The sequence below is a fragment of the Myotis brandtii genome, unplaced genomic scaffold, assembly GCF_000412655.1.
Source record: "Myotis brandtii unplaced genomic scaffold, ASM41265v1 scaffold436, whole genome shotgun sequence".
Lineage (NCBI taxonomy): Eukaryota > Metazoa > Chordata > Mammalia > Chiroptera > Vespertilionidae > Myotis > Myotis brandtii.
In genome coordinates this window covers 2,355,371-2,366,044 of record NW_005366679.1, presented here as the reverse complement: position 1 = coordinate 2,366,044, position 10,674 = coordinate 2,355,371, and the positions used below count along the sequence as shown (strand labels likewise).

The 10,674-nt window shown below is 38.1% G+C and overlaps 1 protein-coding gene across 1 annotated transcript in view; it reads right to left on the bottom strand.

Annotated features, from left to right (window-relative positions):
- MME (membrane metallo-endopeptidase) overlaps positions 1-10,156 on the bottom strand; it is a 109,596-nt gene extending 99,440 nt beyond the window's left edge. Inside the window, exon 1 of the mRNA XM_014546225.1 lies at positions 10,146-10,156. The gene's annotated coding sequence lies outside the window, so the exon portion shown is untranslated. The remainder of the gene's footprint in view (positions 1-10,145) is intronic.
- Positions 10,157-10,674: the final 518 nt, after the last annotated feature.

Genomic DNA, 10,674 nt, shown 5'->3' with positions numbered 1-10,674 from the left:
GGAAGTATGCAGGAGGCAGCTGATCAATGTTTCTCTCTCATTGATGTTTCTAACTCTCTATCCCTCTCCCTTCCTCTCTGTAAAAAAACCAATAAAATATATATTTTTTAAAAATATTATACACAGGCTGAAGCCACAAGGAAAAAAAGCTACAGTAAAGCTCCTAGACGCGGGTCACTCAACAGAAATCTTGATAGCGGACCTTGTGCTCGTGTGTGTGTGTGTGTGTGTGTGTGTGTGTGTGTGTGTGTGTACCCGCGCGCCCCACCCCCGGCCGGTGCCCCACCTCACCCTTCCCAAAAGAGCTTTGTCAAACATTCTTGGAATTGCTTAGCTTGGGGCAATCAAGAAAACAATACATCGCCTCTGATATTCTGTTAAGTGCTGATGAAGGTTCTATGTCTAAAGGATCTTCTCTCTTTTTCTCACATTCTTGTTTTGCTCTTTCTTTTTATTTTTTTTAAATATATATTTTATTGATTTTTTTACAGAGAGGAAGGGAGAGGGATAGAGAGTTAGAAACATCGATGAGAGAGAAACATCGATCAGCTGCCTCCTGCACACTGCCCACTGGGGATGTGTCCACAACCAAGGTACATGCCCTTGACCAGAATCGAACCTGGGACCCTTGAGTCCGCAGGCTGACGCTCCATCCACTGAGCCAAACCGGTTAGGGCTGTTTTGCTCTTTCTTGCTCATTTTCCTCCCTTCAATCCAAGTTTACTTGCTTCCTCATTTTCCTTTATTTTCTCACCCTCCTTCCTTCAGTGTTCTTATTTCCTTTGCCCCTCTTTCCCCTTTCCTTCTCTTCTGCCTCCCCTCTTCCTCCCCCATCCCCCATTTTGCTTTTCCGGTCTTCTTTCTTTCTTCCCTTTCTTTTTCTTGGGCAGATCAATATTATGTCAAGAGCTACATTCCCTACTGAAACTCACCACTCCCACCTCCTGACTCTAGGGAATCTAGAAGTGAGCGTACCTGAGGGCTTGGGGATGGAGAGTGAGAGAGTCAGGGAAAAATAAGCTAATGTGTGTCTGCTCTAACTGCTAAAATTAGCTGTAATGTGTCTGGACCCTTGTCAGTTTTTGTTTTTGTTAACCCTCACCTGAAGATATCTTTCCATTGATTAGAGCGAGTGGAGAGTGGAAGGAAGGAGGAGAAACAGAGAGAGAAACATATCCACTGAGCCAAAGCGGCTAGGGCTGGGCCCTTGTCATTTTAATGCAGCCAAATAGCACACCGTTTAAGACCAGTGGTTCCTTCTCAAAGGGGCACAAGGGCCTTTCCTTTATAAAAACTGCCTTTTTTAAGTTCAATTATTCAATGCCAAATGTGTAAGTAGCTTTAACATTGATCCTTTTCCTCCTTTGAATCACATATAATTGCAAACACATATGTGGTAGGCAGTCAGACGCATGTGAGCAGAGAGAGCAAGGACAATGGGCCAGGTAGAGAACATAACCAGGACAGAAAGCAAGATGCATGCCAAACAGCAAAACTGAGGAAACAAGGACCCATGGGGGTTAGACCTCCTCAGGGGGGAAGTGAACGAACAAGGAGGCCTGAGAATAGCCCTTAAGCATTAAGCCCCAGGACAGGAAGGTCTGACCTGCATCAAATCCATATGGGTCTCAGTGGTGTTTCAGGTCTAGAAAAGCAGCAGAACCAGGCAAGCTGACCTCAGGACCAGCTGCATTGACTAATGACCCCCTGCCCTAGTGCCAAGCAATCAGCGGAGACCACAACCCTAAAAGGGCACACCTGGGAAGCTGGTGTATATTCTATTGAGATTCTCACCTGGGACCTCCCTTAAAATCCCCACCCTTAATAATCCTAAGGACAGAGGACCAGGAACTGCGTGCTCTCCCTCTCTCTCCACTCCCCCGCTAGGTGAGTTACCCTTACCCTTGGCTCTCCTAAGTTCAAGGGCCCTTCTTTTGCCTCTGTAACATGTTTCTTGAGACCATTTCCTCTGCCACTCACTTCTACCTCTGTGACTCTCTAAAAAAACTTTCTATTATAGCTTGAGTCTTGGCTCTGAATTCTTTCCTAGTCAGAACTCAGGTTGCTGAACCAAGGTCTGGTATGACTCCACCAATTTAACCCCTGGTGCTGTTCTCACCACAGCCAACACATAGACACACACACCACCATCCAGAGAGAGCGGGGGTCGACCAGATGGCCCGGCCCTGACTTCTTCTTCTTTTTTTTTTTTTTTTCCTCTGGCAGTGGATCAGAGTGATTGGGTTGACCAGCTGTCTGTGGAGATGAGAGATTGAAGGTGGGGGTGGGGGCGGGGCTAAAGAGCAAATAAATGTTACACACACACACATCCCTTGGGAAATTCATAGTAATATATAGGTGGGTTTTTCTAAACTTGGCAATATCTCTTTTTAACATCAAAATGACTCACTGCTTGAGAGACCCTTTGCACTGATAAATTTTACACCCTTTTCATGGTAGAGAAATCTGAAAAGAAAAAAAAAAGTCATACTTAGTAATGATAAAATAAATGGAATATAATAAATGGAGTGGCATTGAAAGAAGTCATAACAATCATTAAATTAGATTAATATAGAGAAATCAATGTATAGATTTCAAAGGTACTCTCTGTGTTTTACTCTTTATTGGTGTGTTTTGCAGACACTACTTAATCCTCACAGCAATCCTAAAATATGGGTGTAATTACCCCACAAATGATTATAAGGAGCTTGGCTAAGTTAAAACCACTGGGAAGTGTCTCAACTGGAATGTGAACCCAGTTCATTTTGACTCAAATGTTATCCTCATTTTACAGAATGTTTGAAGCATAGAAAGGTGATTTGCTAAAATACATTTTGTGAAAAAGCTACATCTTCTAACACTCCAGTGCTTAATTTTTATTACCCTTCAGCTAAATTACCAAAACCTTACATAATCGACAAAGAATTATAATGAGTTACAAGTCTCTTTTCTTTCTCCCCCCCCCTCGCCATCTACGTAGTCCTCAGTTCCTTCATAAGGAGTCATGTGCATACATTGCTTCTAATTAACATAATAACGAATGTTGGTGGGGAGGGAAATGCCTTGGGAATAATCCTTAAAAATGCATATGGACAGGGAAATTTCATAAACTCATATGCCTGGTCTTAACATTTCAATTTAAACTTTTATAGCTAGCTTCTGTCTTCTAATTTGCACAAAAATTTAAAACAAGAAAAGTTTATTTGGAAGGTACTATTATATCCTTGCAGTTCAGGAATACCTTAGTACCAGTAGAAAGTAAGATGGTTTAATTTGTTTATAGCACCTCTAAGCTGAAAGTTGAAAACAAAGAGAATTCATTTAATTTTTTAATTAAAAGATTTGTTAATTAAAACTTTTTAGACTATTCAGTTATGAGTTCTGTGGACCCCAAAGAAGAAAAATTTCTTTGACATAAACCCTGAGAAGGAATTTGTTTACTGAGGTGGACTCCCCATGGTCAGCTTGTTATTGGTGGGGAGTGCTCCTCATCCCCAACAGTTGTTGGTGGGAGTGGGTTTCTTGCGATAACCTGAGAAAAGGAATTTTCTGAGATTTGCACAGGAGGATGAGATGTAGAAAGCCTTATTTCTGTGGAATTACACCCCTGAGTTTCCAAGGTACTATTTCCCTCCGTCCTGTCTACGGGATTATGTATTACCAAATTTTTATGAGCTTGCATTGGCCCTGCCCTCTCTGGCCAATGAGCTCTGTTCACAGGTTTGACTGACAGGCATCTTCCCTATATCATCCCCACTTTACTGTGCATACATCAATCTCCCTTTTGTTGGACCCCTAGTCCCAGTGATCTGTGGGGAATGGGCTGGTGGTTCAATAGGGAGTGTGAAATTGAGCTTCCTTGTGAAGCTGCCCAAATGGCCATGTTTATAATGGCTGGCCTCCCTTTTTCTCCTTTCCTAACTCTATATGTAAAAGCCTAAACAACTGATAATGACCGATCGACTGGTTGCTATGATACACACTGACCACCAGGGGGCAGCTTCTGATCGCTGGCCAGGTCAAGGGACGCCACCCGTGCACAAATTCATGCACCAGGCCTCTAGTTATTAATAACTAACTAATTACATTGGTATCAAACTGAGGGCCCAAATTTTATAAATAATAAGAGTCCACTGGCTATTTGCTGACAGGGGCGCCCCAGGACTCTGTATACCAGGAAGAACCTCAGACTGAATTTCCCGCACTGCTTGTTTACACCATCTGAGTCAACCACTGCAGGGAAGTCCTGGTTTATCTTTCAACCAATGGACTTATACTTGTTCTGTCCAATCAGAACTACACAAATAATATACTCATTTGTATCTGTAGACGACCAATCAAAACTGCATGATTTAGATCCATCAGAATGGTACAATTGGAAACCTCATTTACATGAAAGGAGTTACAATGGGAACTATGGGCAGGAAAACTCTCTACAAGGTGACTTTGCCTTTGTCTTAGTGGACCACAATTTAGGTTGCTACCTGCATCTGTGAGTACCAGGCTGCAGTTCTTTTTGCTGAAATAAATACTTTTATTTCTTATTACAACCTGAAATTAATTTTCATTTATAGTTTTAACTTGTTGCAAGAGAGCAAAAACAAACAAACAAACAAACAAACAAAAAACCCTACAGGAAGTCAATTTAAAGATTCACTCTTGGTAGAGGTACTTTATAGAGGAAAAAGATGGATATAGAGTATATAGCAAAAGAAAAAATGCATAAAGTTATTTTTAGACTCTGACTTTCAGTTGAAGTCTTGATCTCACTAACATTTACCTAAGTTTCAGGATTTTATAAAAAATGCTAACTCTCTCTCTCTAGCCCTAACCGGTTTGGCTCAATGGATAGAGCGTCGGCCTGAGGACTCAAGGGTCCCAGGTTCGATTCTGGTCAAGGGCATGTACCTTGGTTTCGGGCACATGCCCAGTGGGGAGTGTGCAGGAGGCAGCTGATCGATGTTTCTAACTCTCTGTCCCTCTCTCTTCCTCTCTGTAAAAAATCAATAAAATATATTTTTTTAAAAATGCTAACTCTCTTTCCAGAAGGAGAATATAGAAGTTTGAAATGATTTCTTTTAAGGGATCCAGTAAAGAATTCCCAGTAAGGAAACTCAGAAAACAGAGGTTTACAGAGTTGTCCCAGGTCATGCCGTTTTTTGAGTTACAGGAATGGAGGAAAAAATAGTCCTCTTGGCTGTCATGTATAAGTTATTAAGCATGGAATGCATTGGTCTGGCAAGATGTGGAGTAGATTCTTAAAAGCTGTCTTTGTATGCAGTACTTATAAATGCTTGATAAAGTATTTTTTAAAGGTTCTTTAAATGCACCATTGAGCCAGCAAGAAAGTGAAGGAAAACTTTAGAAGCCAAAAATATGGGGAGCCAGGGACCCAAAAAAAGGTATTGAGTGCTAAAAATGGCACTGCCCTTGGTCATCTACCTATCTTGGGAGGCCTCACCAAATCTAGAACTTCAACTTTCACAGGACTTGTAAATGCCAGGAACTTCATCCAAAGCCTAGTACAGAGCAAGGTGATATGTCAAATCAGAGATTTCTACACAAAGCTGATACTACGGAAAAGAAACATCTGCAGTGAAAAGGTGAACTAGGAAAAAGAAGGAATAAAACTGAAACCCAATTCCCACACTCTCTCTACTCCCTCTTTCCCCCCCACCCCCCACCCCCATCACTAAACAAACATATTTGATTTTTTTTCTGCCTTTATTCAGGAGGGTAAATTTACACCAAAAAGTTGTAAATTCACAATCAATCCAGACTTCAGATGATTTGTTATAGGAAGTAAGGCTTGGATTTATACTAATTGTGTGGCATGAAAATTCCCAAGTTAAAAATTTATAGTAAAGTGGACACAGCTAGACTCTGCAAAACAAAAATTGAGTTATTACCACCTAATTCTCATTAAAGGAACTTCTTAAGGATGAATTTATGAAGCCTAATGATACTAGATAGAATATTTGATATACAAAGAAGAAATAATAAACCAAGAATATGGTAACAGCATAGGTAAGTCTAAACAAACATTGACTAAAAAAATGTTTGAGGATAAAAATACTGGATAATGGTGGTGTGTACGTTAGAGTTAAGGCACTCCAAAGTGCTTACTTCTGTCGTTGGTAGAGCTGTTCAGAATAGGCCTCCCCAAGATGTGTCTCTTTGGCATTAGGTTGAGCTGAAGGCAATTGAGACCCTGCAGGCTCATGGGAAAGTTTTACCTGTCCCTTAAAGAATTTAAATTTGGGGCCTTGCCAATAATAAGAGTTATTAGCAGAGATAACTTTTTATGACCTATCCATAGGGCCAGGCAAACATCTAATTACTGAACATCTGTCTTCCTATTGTCCCGACAATGACCTTTCTTCCCTCACAACTCCAAGGTGTCTTGCTTTATTCTTAACTTAGAATGTCATGGATACCTGTGGGGGAGAAACTATTCTATGAGCTGAGTGCTGCCAGACCCTTGAGCTAAATTGGAGCCAGACTTCTGATTGTTTTCCATAAATCCCCTTAGAGACTATCTGATCAACCCTTCTCCTACATCCTAAGATATGCAGGTTCCTGGATCAGGCAGTTGCCCTGTCCCAGGCAAGCAGGGAAGGTATTTTCCCTTATCTGGGACAGGTCACCCTTCAGCACCCCTAGCTATCCTGCCCTTTATTCAGGAAGGTAAATTTATACCATATAATCCTTTAGTGCCTGCAGCTCATATTTTGTGTTTCCTCATATTTTATGTCCCCTCATTTTCCCTTTCTGTCTCTGAACTTCTCTTGTATGTATGGTTTCTGACTCTGTCATGTATGTATGTGGGGTTCCCACACATATGTATATAATTAAATTTGGTTTATTTTTTTCTTATTTAATCTGCCTCATGTTGATATGATTATTAAACCACTTGGAAGAACCTAGAAGGGTACAGAAAAGTTTCTTTATTCCCCACATTGAAAAGGAGGACATTGATAAATTTAAATCTTTATTAATTATACATGCAAAAATTACTAGTGTACTCATTGAAATAAAAGAAATAGAGTGCATAAGGTAAAATATTACAGAGAGGAAAGAACTAGAATTAAAGGCAATCTAATGGAAGATAAGGAAATAGAAAAATGAAATATTGGAAAAGGATATACAGAAAGTACAAAATAAGTGGGTAGAAATAAACCCAGATATATTGATCACAAACATAATTGAACCTAATTCTTCAGTTAGAGGACAAAGATTTGTAATTCAATAAATAAACAATATTCAGCTATCTTCTGTTTAAGAGACATACCTAAAACATAAGACTATAAAATAATTGCAAGCATAGTGATAGAAAAAGATATATCAGAGAGAGCTGGTGCAGCAATATTGTAATCAGACAAAATAGACTTAAATTTTACCAATGAACAGAGTAATCAGTTTAGCAGGATGATTTAAATTTAAAATGAATTGTTTGTTTCTGGAATTTTCCATGTAATATTGTCAGACCACAGTTGACTATGGGTTACTGAAACCATAAAAAGTGAAACCTCAGATAAGACCTTCAAAATTTACTAGTTGGCCCTGGCTGGTTTGGCTTGGTGGATAGAGCGTTGGCCTGCAGACTAAAGGGTCCCAGGTTTGATTCTGGTCAAGGGCAAGATCCTTGTGCCAGGGAGGTAACCAATCAATGTGTTCTCTCACATTGATGTTTCTGTCTCTCTAGCTCTCCCCCTCCCTTCCACTCTCTCTAAAAATCAATGGGAAAATAGCCTCAGGTGAGGATTAACAACAAAAAGCAATTGGAAAATAAAATAAAATTTACTAATTGACTTTTGTTTTTTTAACAAATAACATGAATCAAAGATGAAATTATATGAAAGTTAAAAAAAAGTAACTGTGCCCTGACCGGTTTGGCTCAGTGGATAGAGCGTCGGCCTGTGGACTGAAGGGTCCCGGGTTCAATTCCAGTCAAGGGCATGTACCTTGGTTGCGGGCACATCCCCAGTAGGGGGTGTGCAGGAGGCAGCTGGTCGATGTTTCTCTCTCATCGATGTTTCTAACTCTCTATCCCTCTCCCACCCTCTCTGTAAAAAATCAATAAAATATATATTTTTTTTAAAAAGTGACTGAGTGACAATAAAAACCTTGTATATCAATTTAAGCATCTGGGACATGTATTGCCTTAAATACATTGCTTTAGAAGACAATGCTGAAATTTAATGAGGTGAACATTTAACCTAAGAAGTTAAAAAAAAACAAAACAGTAGAATAAATCCTAAAAAAGTAAAAGGAAAGAAATAATTACCTTAAAATAATAACCTCATGAAAAGTACATAATAAGGAAGATCAACAAATCCAAAGTTGGATCTTTGAATAGACAAATAAAATTGGCAAGACTAATTAAGATGGGTGAGTAGGAGGTTGCAGTGACATGTGATGGGGCATTTATAAAAGAAGAAACCACAGATAAAGAAGAAATCAGGAGATGATGAAAATTTTATGGGCTGCTAGATCCAATATATTTTTAAAATGAGATTAAATGGATGGATTCCTGGGAAAATACAAATCACAAAAACTGATCCAAGAAGAAATAGAGACCCTAACTAATCCTATAATAATCAAATAAATCTAACTAACAATACAACTCTTCTCATAAAGGGAGAAAAAAGAAACAGGCATAGATGGCTTCTTTTTTTTTTTAAAGGCAAATTCTACCTTAAATCAAAGGAATGGACAATTCCATTCTCACATAAACGTTTCTAAAGAATAGAATAAAGAGGAATATTTCCTAATTCATTATATGAGGTTACTATAACCTTGACACTAATAACAGAGGGGTATCTGAAGGGAAAATTAAGATCAAACTCACTCTTGAGTTTCAAAATAAAAAATGCTAAAACAAAATGTTAGCAAACTGAATGCAATTATGTATTTTAAAAATGCTCAAAAAACTGGGAATACAAGTTTTGTTCAACATTAAATATTGTAGTTAGAGGGCCTCTCTGTAAAAAAGCGAACCTATGACACGCGTGTCAGATGTGACACGCGAACTCATTTTTTTGGTTGATTTTTCTTTGTTAAATGGCATTTAAATATATAAAATAAATATCAAAAATATAAGTCTTTGTTTTACTATGGTTGCAAATATCAAAAAATTTCTATATGTGACACGGCACCAGAGTTAAGTTAGGGTTTTTCAAAATGCTGACACGCCGAGCTCAAAAGGTTCGCCATCACTGGCCTAGATGATGCAGTTAGTTTACTCTTTTTACTTATGCTCTCCCCTCTGTCTGAAGTGCCATGTCCCCTGCATGTCACCAGACTGACTCTTGCTCCTTTAAAAAGACTCAGCTCAGAAAGAAAGAAAGAAAGAAAGAAAGAAAGAAAGAAAGAAAGAAAGAAAGAAAGGGAGGAAAAGGAAGAAATGGCGGGGAGGGGGAGAGAAAAGAGAGGGATAAAGGAAAGAAGGGAAGAGGGGAAAAAAAGAAAGAAAAAACTAAGCAAGTAATGGAAAACTATCATTGTTTAAAAATAGTGTGATCTCCAATACTGGAAAACCCAAATGCTCCATTTTATATATGTAAAAATGATATAGAATAGAAAGATATTTCTTAGAAATCCCATAAATCTTCACTGAACATTACTGAAGAAGACCAGGAAAATTGATAACTGGAGTTGAATATTCAATATCATAAAAATATCACTTCTCAATAGGTTTTTTTTTATCAGAAATACGATAAGCTGATTACAAAATGCTTATGAAAAAGCAAAGGGAAAAGTAATTTTAATAGTAATTTACTAATTAGTAATTTATTCATTCAAAGATAATAGATAATGGAATATAATAAGGATACCAAAAGTAGACTCATGCATAAAAGAAAACTTGATATATGCAGAGTTGACGTTACAGGTAAGTGGGAAAAGAATTGAAAACATTTTAAAATAGAGATAAGAACTTCAGATGGAAAAAAATATTGCATTTCTACACCATACAAAAAAATGTAGTTCAAAATGAATTAAGGATTTAAATGTAATAAACAAAACCTTTTTAAAGTGTTAAAAATGTTAGAAGTACATATAAGTGAATAATTTTATGACCTTGCAATAAAAAATAATTTCAGCCCAGATGGTGTGGCTCAGTGGCTGAGCATCAAACTATGAACCAGTTCGATTCCTGGTCAGTGCACGTGCCTGGGTTGTGGGCTCCATCCCCACTGGGGACCTGCAGGAGGCAGCAGATCAATGACTCTCTCTCATCATTAATGTTTCTATATCTCTCTGCCTCTCCCTTCCTCTCTGAAATCAATAAAAATATATAAAAATAAAAAAATAATTTCAAAGCCCCAAAAGATCAGAACATAGAGATTGATAAATTTAATTACAAATTCAATTGTATTTCTGTCTGTCAAAAAAAAAGAGAGAGAGAAAAGAAAAGAAAATGCAAAGACAATCAATGCACTAGGGAAAGATATCTCCAACACATAAAAGTGGAAAATTATTTGTATATATAAAGAACTGCAAATAAAAGCCAAATAATTCTCCCAAATGGAAAAGACATAAACAGGCATTACAACAAAGACTAAATAGTAATGACCATAGCATATGAGAAGATACACAATCTCATTAATTGGTAAGTGCCAATTAAAACTCCAAGATACGATCAAATTTTACGCAACTTCTCAAACACCGTTG